The sequence below is a fragment of the Camelus bactrianus genome, chromosome 9, assembly GCF_048773025.1.
Source record: "Camelus bactrianus isolate YW-2024 breed Bactrian camel chromosome 9, ASM4877302v1, whole genome shotgun sequence".
In the NCBI taxonomy this organism is placed as follows: domain Eukaryota; kingdom Metazoa; phylum Chordata; class Mammalia; order Artiodactyla; family Camelidae; genus Camelus; species Camelus bactrianus.
The window spans coordinates 34,076,499-34,089,828 of record NC_133547.1 but is presented as its reverse complement, the minus strand read 5'-3'; the positions used below and the strand labels follow the sequence as shown (position 1 = coordinate 34,089,828).

Below are 13,330 nucleotides of genomic sequence, written 5' to 3'. Positions count from 1 at the left end.
TGGATCAGCTAATATTTATGTCTCATTTTTACGTTTCCCAAGAAGTTGTTTGGGATGAAGTTTCACATGTATCATCTCAGCTGAGCCTTGAATCAAGTGGATATTAATAGGATCCAGAATTTACAGATGAAGGACGGAAGAATGTGATTCTGAGATAGGAGGGAAGGGGGCAGGACACAGCCATTAAAGGAATGACACAGCAGTTAGTGCCAAGATGGTGGAAAAGTCAACTCCCAATAGACCTGGAGGCCCAAGATAGTGGAAGAGCTGACCTCCAGTGGACCCTGAGCTTCATTAGGCATGTTGTAATGTACTAGCATGTACAAGCACCATGACAGTTCTGAAGCTAACCATGAAAGGCCAATGGGGGGGGGGGGTGTGTGGACTAATTCCTGGGAATCCCTTCCCCTTCCCCAAAGAAGTTGGAATAATCCTCTCACTTGTTTGCATATAAAAACCAGCAACACTGCACCTGACAGTTGCTCTATCTCTTGCCTTCTGAGACAGCCTGCACTCTGTCTATAGGGTGTGTATCTACTTTTACTTTAAACTAAACACCAACCCAGCACCTCTCAGCCTTTCTCTTGCCCTCTGAGATGGTCTGCACTTGGTCTATGGAGTGTACACCTCTCTAAATAAATCCACTTTTACTCAACCATGGCTCACACTTGAATTCTTTCCTGCCTGAAGCCGAAGATCCTTACTTGAAGGGGCACATCCCAGGGACTCATCCGAGACCTGGGACATGGCCATTCACATGCCCTCCATTTTTCCTGTATCAATTCCACCATAGAACCAGTACCTGGGGCTTGGCCACCACTCATGGAGTCACCTAGAAGCAAGGGTGCTTCTCCAGTTGGAGGAGCCACTCTACGGGTATATTGCCTGCTGACCACCTACCAACCAGCTAGTCAGAGAAGCAGCAGTAATAGGAACTGCACTCAGTTCTGAGAGGACAATGAGGTCTGGGAGGTCTTGGTGATGCTTTAGAGATCTCAGTTTCTCACTTAGAAGAAAAACAGTGGGAAGTGGTGATCAAGGAGGAAACATCATTAAGTTATTCTCTGATAAATCTCCAAATTATTTTTTAATGAAAGATTACAGAGCGATTGGGGTGTATGACTCAGAAGCAATGAAAAGAATATAGGTAAATTTCCATTTAAAAAAGCAAAAAGCCCTCCTTCCAGAGCTATCTACTTATGTGTATGCCTAAGGCTTCTTATGACATGCATCTATAAAAATAGAAACTAGAGATTTTATTGATATTGAACCTGTTTTATTCCAGCAAAAAACAATAATTATTCATCAGTAGGCACACAAACTCATTGTAAAACAAAACAAAAGCCCCCAAAACAAAAAAATAAGTAGAATTTAAAAAAATATTTTAAAGCCTAATTCAGCCCTCATTTCTCTCATTGAGATGTATTTCTAATAAAATTATATTTACTGTTAAGTCAAACACTGTAATCTTTTTTGGGTCAACTTTATATTAACAGTAACTGTAATAGTAACTTATTCCAGAAGAAGTTTGGATATCATGTTTACAGAAAATTTTTTTTTTAATTTTAAAGTTCAATCTATGTAAATATTTTTGTTGAAGTAAAACATGACAGAATCATTAATAAAAGATGTTCAAGCATAAACATATGTTATATTAGAATAAAATCCCATGGATGAAGTGGAATGAAAACATAAGTTTAAGGGGGAAAATGATGTAAATATTTGTAAAGAAAGCTTAATGATTTACTTTTTAAATGGTTGGTAGGGGTATTAAATTGCCATGGTATTTAGATCATGTTAGTTACCATTAAAAAAGTAATACAGCATTTTAATTTTAAGTGGAATATTTAAACATGAAAGAAATTATATCTTCTGCAACTATTTGCGCTTACAATGAAAATTTTCGGCTGTAACAATGTGCAAGAGAGACATACGTTTTCAAAATTCTATTTGGCTGTATGTGAACAGGAAGTTTAAAGATCACTATGCTACAGGAACGTATCGTTTGTCTAATATTTGTATAGGAAATGCAGACATTTCTAAAATTTACTGTACAAGGCAGAAGATAATATTGTGAGAGTACAAATTCATAGCAATTTATTACTAAAGCGAAGATCACTTTCTGAAATAATTGTTTCAGCCAACAGCTCCTATAGTTGTCTGAGTGATTCTTTTATAACTACATCTTAAAACCTACTCACCAGTTCATCATGCATATCAGGGAATAAATAAGAATGTGGGAAACAGATAGAAAATAATTACACAGTTTTGTGTGATTTATAGTGATAAGCTGCACTATGATAAATGATGATTCTCTTATATAACAAAGGCATACACACACACACACACACACACACACACACACACACACGATCACATAATCCTTGACCACCCACAAAACTCACGTGACTGACGTGTAGGATTACATTAGTTTTCCAGGAGTTGTTCCTAATGACTAATCAGGAAGTTTCCTACCCTCATGGAACAGCATATACGTAAATAAAATAGGCTAACATTGTACACAGGAACAACAACACATAAAACAGGAAATGACAATCTCTTTGCATGTTTTAATTTATCTTTGGGGCAACGTGATAATAAACTATCAAAGTGAAAATGGAATTAAGTTTTAATGAAAATTCAGGGAAAAAAGTATTTAAAACTACTTTGCTGGGCCTGTTAGAACAAGGAGTTCTGCTACAAAAGTGTCTGGAAAAAGCTTTTCAATCTAAATGCATTGAAACTCCCCAGTGTAAAACACTCTAAGCTAAATTATGGGAAAAGCCAATGTCGTATCAGCAACCAAACAATCGCCCAGCATCAGAATGAAAAGAAGGAAATGTTGTTCTGAATAGCTTGCCAAGGCTAAAGAAAAGCGGAACAGTTGCCGAAGACGGATTGGTTGTGAGTAACAGACCAAAAGGATGCATTCTAATTTGTGTTGCCACTTAAATTTTGAAATAGGTCATTATCTTCAAACTTTGGGTAAACATAGCTGCATTAGAGAAAAACAGAGAGAAAGAGAAAGAGGGAGGGAGGAAGGAAAAAAGGCTTAACAAGTAACAGCGAGAAATGCATTGTAATTTTTAGATTTCTCTCAATCAAAACATCCTATAACCCATTACAGGTGTATGAATGCTACGTTTTCCCTGTTTAATTCTTGCTGTGACATAAAGATTAGGTTAAGTGTAAAAACAGTAAATCTGGGCACCCCCATTGTAAATAAGTGATTGACACTGTATCTCTTAGATAGCCTTCAGAAATCCATTTTAATCTTTGCTTTTAACAACTTGACTGTTTGAGCATCCACCCAGTGGAAGGATTTTTTAAGCAAAATTACTTGACAATTTAATATAAAGCAGTGGCTCCCAACCTTTTTGAGTTTAACCATTTTTAAGCTTATAAGGGAAAATTCAAAAAAACACAAAGTTAAAAAGAAAGCCACACCGAATCTCCATGTAAGCATCACGTAACTTTAACAATTACCAATTTCATGACCAATCTTATTTCATCTATCACCTACCTATTCATTCCACCTTATATTATTTTGAAACAGATCCAAGATATGAGATGACTTATGTTTGTCTTTAGTATAAAACGTTAGAGGGCCCTCCCTATCTCATTTCAGTGGTTGCAGTTTTTATAACACTGGATTAAGAGAATCTACGTGTACATATGGATCATTGCCCACTCCAGTCCTGTTTCTTTGCTATGAGTCTGTGCCAAGGTTCTGCAGTGCATGCCGGGGAAACTCCTGGCATAATGAAAATAGCTGGTAACATCACTTAGAAATGTGCTTACTCATCAGCGCCTTTGCTTGCACTCACACCACAGATACTGCTCATACAGCTTTATTTCTCAGGAATCTGCTTCTCTCTGTGGGTTTACAAGCAGATCAGGAAAGATAATGTCAGAATTCTTAACAGAAGATTTTTTCCTCTTTATCTACCAAACTGAGCATTTCTCTGCTAAAAGAGAAACAAAGAGCTTTCTAAAAGTTGTTACTCCCTAACAGCTGTTCAGGGGCTTTTATGACACTGACATTACCTATGAAAAAAAAAGTCCAGATCCTTGTGGGCTGCAAATCTTTGCATAATAGAGCTTGAGAGCTGCTGTGTTTGTTGGCAGTCTCCTGGAGAAGCTAAAGAACAAATGAGCAAAGACGGGGTTCACACACTTGGAAATGACAATTCCACATCAGAGGCCTTGGTATACCCCATACATTTCCTTTATATAAAAGACTAGTATCCCATGTGCTAGCCAGAATTTCTCTTACATGTGAAATTCACTTTTGTAGGAAGAAAGATAAAGAAAAAAGAAAACCTTCCTTCTTTTCTCTGTATAAGAGGGATAATTTCTTTAGTTTCCTTGGTAAGGGGAACTTAAAAAGCTTTCCTGATTTCTACTCAGTGCATACATGTAGTACTGATTAATGCTAACGGAGTTCACATATTCAACAAAGAGTGCACTCAACCTCACGATTATAAATATCATTCAGGATGTGTGTGATTGGAATTTGTTGGTATGAATTTAATCCAGGTCAATTTTAAACTCTTAAACTTCTATGTTTAAACGAACAGAATTATCTCTGTTAAATCATACTTAATGCTGGTTGTAGCTATATAAAGAGGAAAGTTATAGCAGTGTTACATTTACACTTTATTAGAGAAAAGCAATCATTCCACTTGAATTCCTTTCCTAGTTTTCTGGAACATCCTGTTTTGTAATTACAAATTTCTGAAAAAATATGTCATCATTTGAAGATTCCAATTTTGGCTTCATTTTTCTAAACATGTCCATTATGGAGCTAAGCAAATAGAATACATACGATAACAAAATCTTGCTTACATAGTACAATGTTTTTCTAAAACATAGTTCAAACATAAAATAAAACAATCTAGTTTTCAGCCAGGGAAATTATTATCTGCTACATATGTACTATGCTAATTAGATTACATCCAAATCCTGGTAGCTTGCATAATTGTATTTAATTTGCCAGAGGGGTCAAATTATAGTATTGGACCTTTACTAAGAGATAATGCTGCTTAGTCAGCAAAGCAGATCACATTCTAAAGAAACTGAAATGCATTTTAACTTTAGCATAATAAAATGTAGTCTTCTTTTCAGAGGCCAAATTTGTACAGAAATCCCCCCAGAAATGCACCTGACTAAATATATATAACCATGAAATATGGTTAAACATAAGTTAGAATCTCCTTTATTTCATCCTCTTCCAGGTTAGTGTAAATTCCTTAAATGTATTTTTGGTTATTTAACCAACCTATCATTAAAATGTAAAATTTCAGACACTGAACTTTTGCCTATTACGTCTTTCTTATTATATTTCCTTCTTCTGGGATTAATATGTTTTCTCTACACTAAATAAATCTTCTCACTCCTCATCTCCACCCTTCAGAAACCAGATACTCTATTAACAAACTTGCTATGTTAAAAAAAAAACAAGAAAAAACAACAACAACAGAAAAAAAAAAAAAACGAGGAAGAACTTTTGGAACTTATTTGTAATGGAGAAAAGGGGAAGACCAAAATTGTGTAAGAAGTAAAAAACTTGCTGTACGAGAATCTCAAGATGTTTTGATAAAATAATATTCTTTCAGATTTCATTAGAAGTTACTTTACACTTGGACAAAAAGTACCCAAGCAAATTTTGTGGTATTTGGTATTCAGTGACTTTGGCCTCACTGGTATTCGACCAACCACCCTGAAAATCATGTCAATTATAAAAAGCCAGGTTCACTCTGAAATTCTGGCTTATAACAAGTTTGGCCCAGTTCTAGGCTAGTTTTTGGCTGGTGTAGTCCTTATCTAAAGCAGTGATATACTCAAACAGATTATCACCAGAATCACTCAAGACACCTTTGACAAAATACAGGTTTCTAGAGAACCAACCAGATTTACTGAATTACAATCTTAAAGGTAGGGGTTGAGATGGAGGCAGGGTGAGATAGAAAGTGAGAATCAGAATTTTTTAAAAGTTCCCCGGAGGATTTTTTTTTTAGAAACAGCTTTATTGAGATAGAACTTACCTACCATACAATTTACCTACTTAAAGAATACAATTCAATAGTTCTTAGTATATTCCCAGATATGTGCAATCACTATCACTGTAAATCTCAGACCACTTGTCATCTCTAAGAAAGCTCCTTAGCTATTATCTTCCCATGCTCGTCTTCATCTCTAAGAAACCGTTTCTGACTCTATAGATTTCCCTATTCTGGACTTTCATACAAATGGGTATGTGATCTTGTATGACTGGCTTCTTTCCCTTAGCATAGGGTTTTCAAGGTCCATCCAAATTATAGCCATGTACTAGTACTTCATTCCGTTTTATGGCCAAATAATAGTCCGTTGTATGGTTATATCACATTCTGTTTATGGATATTTGGGTCCTTGGAAGATTTAATCATTGGCTATATTTGGCAACTGATGATAAAAAAGGCCCACGTGTGGATCGCAGGGCAGTTGCAAGCTCTCCTCACAAAGCAGCACTGGGTCCCATGCTGCAAGGTGGAAAGGGAAGCATAGCTGGAAAGGCAAGCCTTTGGATGGAATTCTGTCTCTGTGCCTCTTAGTCACATGACTTGGGGAGTGTCTTTAATAATCTCCACTTCCTTTTCTTCATTTGTAAAATAGGAATAGTGATTTCTGCTTCATAGAATTCTTATGAGGATACATCAATCTGAGTGACATGCTTAAAATTGCCTGGAACACAGGTATTTTGTACGTGACAGCTATTATTCTATTACTCTTATTTTCCTTGTTGGATTAATACAAAACAGCCATTTATTCACAGTTACAGAAGTCAGATTATTTCCGTCTAGAAAATAACTTATAAATAAATTAAACTCCAAGTTATAAGAGAGTAAAAGGACAGATTGGATGATGCAATTTCTTCACTTTTCTGAACTGAAGTCAAAGTAATAAGTAAACGTCCATGTTTTCATTTGGGGGAAAAATAGCTGCTTCTATTTAAGAGTACAAATCAGATTTTCATTGTTTCATTGCATTTTCAAAGTCCACATATTTTGTAGACTTTGCGAATCTTCTTAAAGTTCTACCCATATAGATACATGCATGTATATGTCTATACATACACACACACACTACACACTACACACAAGAACACACATATAATTAAAGTTAACACTTACTGAACCCTTGATATATGCCAAGCAATGTAATTCATGTGCATTAATATACTTAATCCTTCCAACAACCTTACATGATCAGCTAAGCTAAGGGCATTGAATCATAGTGTAGCCAGGAACCTTGCTCCGGATCATAAAGCAAGTGAGTAGCAGAGCCCACATCCTCAACCATGACACTTGCAATAGTTTTTCCTCCGTGTGTTTGTATATAAGATAATGGAACAGACATTGTTCGTGACCTACAAAATGATGTTTACTACAGTCTGAAACAATCTTTAGCCGCTACGGGGGAAATCCTCTTCATCTGTAGACGAAAGGACAGAGGGCAAGGCACTGAAGTGGCTAGCTTCAGTTTGGTTAGTTCCAGTCTCCTGTACTCCAGTCTAGTTTCTGTCCACCACATCATACTGTCCAGGTGCCAAGGTTCCATTTCTGTGTTTTCAAGGCAATGCAGTATGAGAACGCCAAGCAGGTTTAGGGTAGCTGTGCTGCTGTGTCTGCCTTAAAAGTCCTTTCTTCATTCTCCTGCTGGAAACCCATTCTTAAGGTTCAGCTCAAATGTAACCTCTTCGGTGGCAATTCCTTTCCTTTTATAAAGCTCAGTCCTGGCTCCTTTCTTTTTTGCTCTCAGAGTGTGTTGCATACCCTACACTGCTGTACTTTGAACACTGTTTAAAGATCAAACCAAAGAAAAGCAGCATTGTGAAGTTTACTGGTTTTCAAATTGAGTTCAGTGGTGCCCCTTCACCAGACCCAGGGATTCACACTCTGATTAATCAGAGCAGTTCTGCGTTTATCTGTTTGGTTTATTTTCATCTCAACTTTGATACATTGGGCTTATTTTCATTTCAACAGTGTTACCTGACAGGAAAAAAAAGATTGTGGAAACTCCTGGTATGGCTGAAAGACTCTCAACTTTGGAGACAGACAGGCCTCATTCTGAATCTCAATTATATTACTACCATCCCAGCAGTATAATCTTGGTTTACATACTTAACCATTCTGGACTCAGTTTCTACATCTGTCTTACAGGAAGGGGATCATCTCTTTCACAGTGCTAAGTTAAGGGTAAATAAAATATGTATAATAGATTAGTGCCAGATACATAAAGGTTCCATAAATTAATTCCCCCCCCCCCATTTATTACAATTGTCCCTTGATTCCCCTGCTATTCTGTAGGGTCTTAACACTCTTTTGACCTAATACAGGGCCTAGCTCAAAATAGGCACTCTATGCATGTTTACTGAAGGGAAGCAAACATGATGGGATACTAGAATGAAATAGTTAGGGTCAATACTGAGGTTAGAAGGGAATTATAGAGCTTTGAATGCTATGATAAAATTTCAAATGAAGTGTTGAAAGGTAGAGGTGTGATCATATTTTTTTTTTAGCAAAAACATAATTGTAGTGCAGTGATTCTTAACAGAAGGGGCTGGGGTATAGTTCAGCTTAGTAGTTTGAAGTTTGGAATCCGACTTCAAATCACAGCTCTACCACTATTCATGTTTGGCTGATTAAAGGGTAATAAATATGACTTTAATTAAATGGCCTATCATTCCAAGAGTGGGTTTAGATTTTCTTCTATAAAGGATTTTCTTGAAATAACATTTGTTGCAACAAAATTTGAACTATAATATTCACTCAATTCCCTAATACCCAGCATCTGATTATAATCGCCTTGTTTGATACAGTTGACATTCCATATGGAGTTCTGTCCACTTTTTATAAATATTCTAGCATGGATTAATCTCTGCTTACGCTTATTATCTGATCATAGTTTCCATTGTGATTTGTCTGTGTGCGGCCCCACGGGACTGCTATGCCCAGCTTTTCTTTGCTCATTATCAGATGAGATGAACAGTGCACACTCTGAATAAACTGTATAATTGGATAAGGTCCTCTTCCCTGCCTCCAGGCTGCTCTGTCCTCTTCCGAGGACCTGCTGCCTTTTTGCCCCCTAACTCTCCTTCTCCGTCAAAACAGGAAAGAGTGTGATATCTTCATTTATAGCCAAAACTGATTCAGATATTTGTATTTTCAAGCTCCTTATCTCTAATTGTGAAATGAAAGGATTTCTCAACAGTTTAAAGTGATTTCTTTTTTCTTTTAAGTGAAGCAGAGCTAGTGGGAAGAAAACACTGGATTAAATGCAAACCTTGAAGGTAAAACAATTTTCGTTGTATTAGGGTGCTGTGTGTGTTAGGGGAAGGGGAAGTTGTGCAGAGAGAGGTTTGTGTGGAGAAAAATGATCAGAAAGAACACCAGGCTGTGTAAGAACCTCTCCTTTCCCATGTTTTCTCTTCTTTTAAGTCTAACGTTTCTCCTTTCTTTCTTTAGCTAAAGAGTCTCAAATTTTGGAGCTCTGAAGTCTATCCATCCCTAAAAAGTAAAACCTGAGACATGAATTAAGTGATTCAGCTTTGCGTGGGAGGTGCGATCCCAGAGCAGTGAGAGTGAGGGCGGGACGGATGAGAAGTAACAAGGTCACCACGATGGCCACTGCTTCATAGCCAGCCGTGGGGAGACTGAGGCCGTCGCTCACAAGGTCCACCTGTCCGGCTACACTGGGAAACTCTGCCTGAGAGTGAACGGGAGGGAGAGAAGAGGGAGGCCCGATCCATCTGGATCCATCGGCTCTCCTGGTTTCCATTAGCTCAGGCTGACTCAGTAGGGAGTTCATGCTCCTGTACTTCGAGATGTAACATCTGGCTGATCAGGAAGCTGAGTCCCATGCTCTGTGGTGAGATGTTTCATCTGAGTCCATAAATGGCAGAAGCAGCCAGACAGTCTGGGCATTACCTGGAGCTGGTTACCTGGCTGCAGGTGATAACCAATGTGGAGGGTCAGTATTCTTAGTTCAGCAATAAGTTGGCTCCAGACAGCAGAACTATGTGACACATAGAGTAGGTGTACCACAGAAACTTTCGAGAAACAGCTGGTGGCCCAGAATGTGGGGCAGGCAAGGCCAATGGAATCCAGGGGGATGTAGAGGCTGTGTCTTGTTTTTTCCATTTTATAAAAACTGGAAGTCCATTTAAGGCAGGGCTATGTATTTTCATTTTCATGTCTTTCCTAACTGTAATACTACATGCCATATCTTAGGTGAGTTTGACCTCAAGGTGTAGTATGATTTCAAAGACAGCTTGCAGAGAAGGGCAAGAAGCAGGATTAAGTAAGGGAAGGGAATGGTACAAACTGGGGTTTATGAAGGAGCGTGTTGAACTGGAGCTTGGTCAAACACAAAGCTGAGGGGGTCTAATTTGCCCGGGATACGCAGCCGTGGGGATATTGGATATCAGGTGGCTCCGCTGAGCGATATGCAGCTTCCCAGCCAGAGGCTGATGATGTAGGAGACAAGATCCCAGGAACAGAGCACAGGGTCCCAAAGATCCAGCCAACTGGACTGGGGTTCAAAATAGGTTTCAGTTCCAGATAGGGAAGTAAAATTAAAATATGGGACACCAAGGCAAAAGGACTCATAGTTGGGCTGTATGAACATGGCAGGAATTTTACAGATGGATGAAATTATTCATAGTATTTATATTAATAATAATAACTTGTAGTCAATATTTATTAAGCACACTAGCTACTTCTCTATTTTGGGGGGTGTAATTAGATTGATTAATTAATTAATTAATTAATTAATTAATTAATTAATTTTAAGTGGAGGTACTGGGGATTGAACCCAGGACCCCCGTGCATGCTGTGCATGCACTCTGCCACTGAGCTACACCCTCACCCTACTTCTCTATATTATATTTCTTAAATTTTTGAACATCTCTCTTTGATAGACACCCTTATTATTTCTCTCAGATAAGGAAATCAAGAGTCAGGGAAGTTAAGTAACTTGCCTGTGGTCACACAGGTAATGAACAGGGGACTAGGATCCAACTAAAGGAATTCATTCCAGAGCATATACATTCAACCACTGTTGACAGTATTAAATGAAACAAGGCTTACAAAGCTCTTAGCAGAGTTCCAGTCACAGAGTAAGTGCTCAGTGAATATTCTCAATACACGTACGTGGAACATGGGGTCAGCTCATAAGACCTACTGAGTGTCTTGGTTCACGGGAAAGGACTGTTGAGATGAGAACTTTTCTAGGGCACAGGGGCTGAGAGTCGGGTGTGAGGGAGAAGATATGGGGACATATAATGCAGAACCTTGCCCTTTTCACAAATATAATTGAGAGGTAACACAGAATAAGAGTTAAAAGCATGGACTTCAGAATTACAAAGGCCTATGTTCCCTGTTATTTATTAGCAAGGAGAATTTAGGGAAGTTACTCAACAGATGTGCTTCAAACAACTTGCAAATATACCCAGCAGAGAGCCTAGCATATAGTAATTATTCGATAAATGCTCGTAGAGTTAACTCACCGCTTCGTTTCCTTCCTTTCCACTCAAAAAAATAAAACAAAACAAAACCAAAAACTACCCCAGCACACAGCTGCCGTTAAACTTCTAAAACACCAGGGTCGTCATCCCAATGAGTGTAGCTGTTTTTTTAACTGATCTGGGTTGTCACCGGCATCCACCTAACATTTCAAGAGCATCCTAATCTGTCCTCAAAAACGGCAGCACAACCAACAGGACATGTGTGGCATGTCATTCCTGTTGTCTTGCCTCCATGTCGCTACAGCAGGTATTCCTGCAACACTCGTTTATCTAAAGCTATTCTGATTTGACAAGGAGGAGGAAAATTTGAAGAGAGGTCCTATTTTTACCCCCCAAAGTAGGTCAGTTTTAAAGAAAACAGCTCTCATTTTAGTGATGGTGCAATTAGACATGAAAATCAATATCGATTAAAAGGAACAGGTCATCTCTTTTTGGTACCCTTTCACTGGAGATTTGAATTTCATTTTCTGGGGCTGAAAAGAAAGTAATGCTGTAATTCATGAGGAGGGGAGGGAAGGAGGGACCGAGGTGGTGGGAGGTGTGTGTGGGGGGGGAGAGGAAAAGAACAGTACTGCCACCTCTCGCTCACTTCTTTAGGACAGAGAAAGTGTGGAGGAAAGAAACCTAGCACTTACTTGCCGAAGGTTCACACAGCCTGATTTTTGTTTTTACTTCCATGACCTTTAATGGCTCTCAGAGCAATCAGACCAACTTTGCATATATATTGACACTATGGAAACCACACAGATAAGCAGTTTGGGTTTGCATGCTGTGTTTATTTTGGCTCTGAACAAGGATGCACATATTTTCCTGTTAGAGCTCCCCAAGGCTTTGTTCTGATCTTGAGTTTCTTTTCTCTTTTATTCAACTTTTAGATTGCTTCATAATTACTCCAAAAAATGCATGTGTTTTTAAACCCCCCTTTTTTTGGCCAAGTGTGTCTCCATTTTGTTTTAGAGTACATTGTATTTATGTTTGCTTTAACAGAAGTAGGAAGGGTCCTGTTCAAGCTGGGAAACACACGCTCTCCAGATTAGTTCTGGAGGGATTAAAAATAGAGGAGTGAGGAAGGAATCTCGGCAGTCACTGGAGAGACAGACCCTGCAACAGGATCACCCTCACATTTGTAGACGTTTTCTATTTCTTTTCACGCAGGAGTTTCAGAGCACCCTTTGCTATCTCAGATTGTCTCTCAGAACCACTCCTTTGTACCCCTCTGGCGATAGACCGTTGCTTCAGTTAGTTCACACTCGTATCATTAAGGAGAAAGCATATACTCCTGGAACTTTCTTTAGAAAGACATCTCAAGAATGACAGTGTTTGAAAAATCTGATAAATATATTCTACTTTTAAATGGTTGCCATGGACTGCATGTTTGTGTCACCCAAAATTCCTATGTTGAAACCTAAATCCCCACTCTGATAGTGTTTGGAGGTGGGGCTTTGGGGAGGTAATTAGGTCATGAGGCTGGAGCCCTCATGAATGGGATTAGTGTCTTTTATAAGAAGAGAAAGGAGAGAGACACTCTTTACAGCCATGTGAGGATTCAGCAAGAAGGCAACGGTCTACCAGCCCGAAAGTAGGGCTTCACCTGACACCAAATCTGCTGGGCACCTTGATCTTGGACATCCTAGCTTCCAGAACTGTGAGAAACAAATATTTATTGTTTAAGTCATCCATTCCATGGTATTTTTATTATAGCAGACTGAGTTGAATACAACAGTAATAAAATATATGTAACAAAATTTACCATTTTATGGCTTA

General features: G+C 38.4%; 1 long non-coding RNA gene across 3 annotated transcripts in view; it reads right to left on the bottom strand.

Moving 5' to 3' along the window:
- LOC123615513 (uncharacterized) overlaps positions 1–13,330 on the bottom strand; it is a 168,872-nt gene that overhangs the window by 66,694 nt on the left and 88,848 nt on the right. The window lies entirely within an intron of this gene.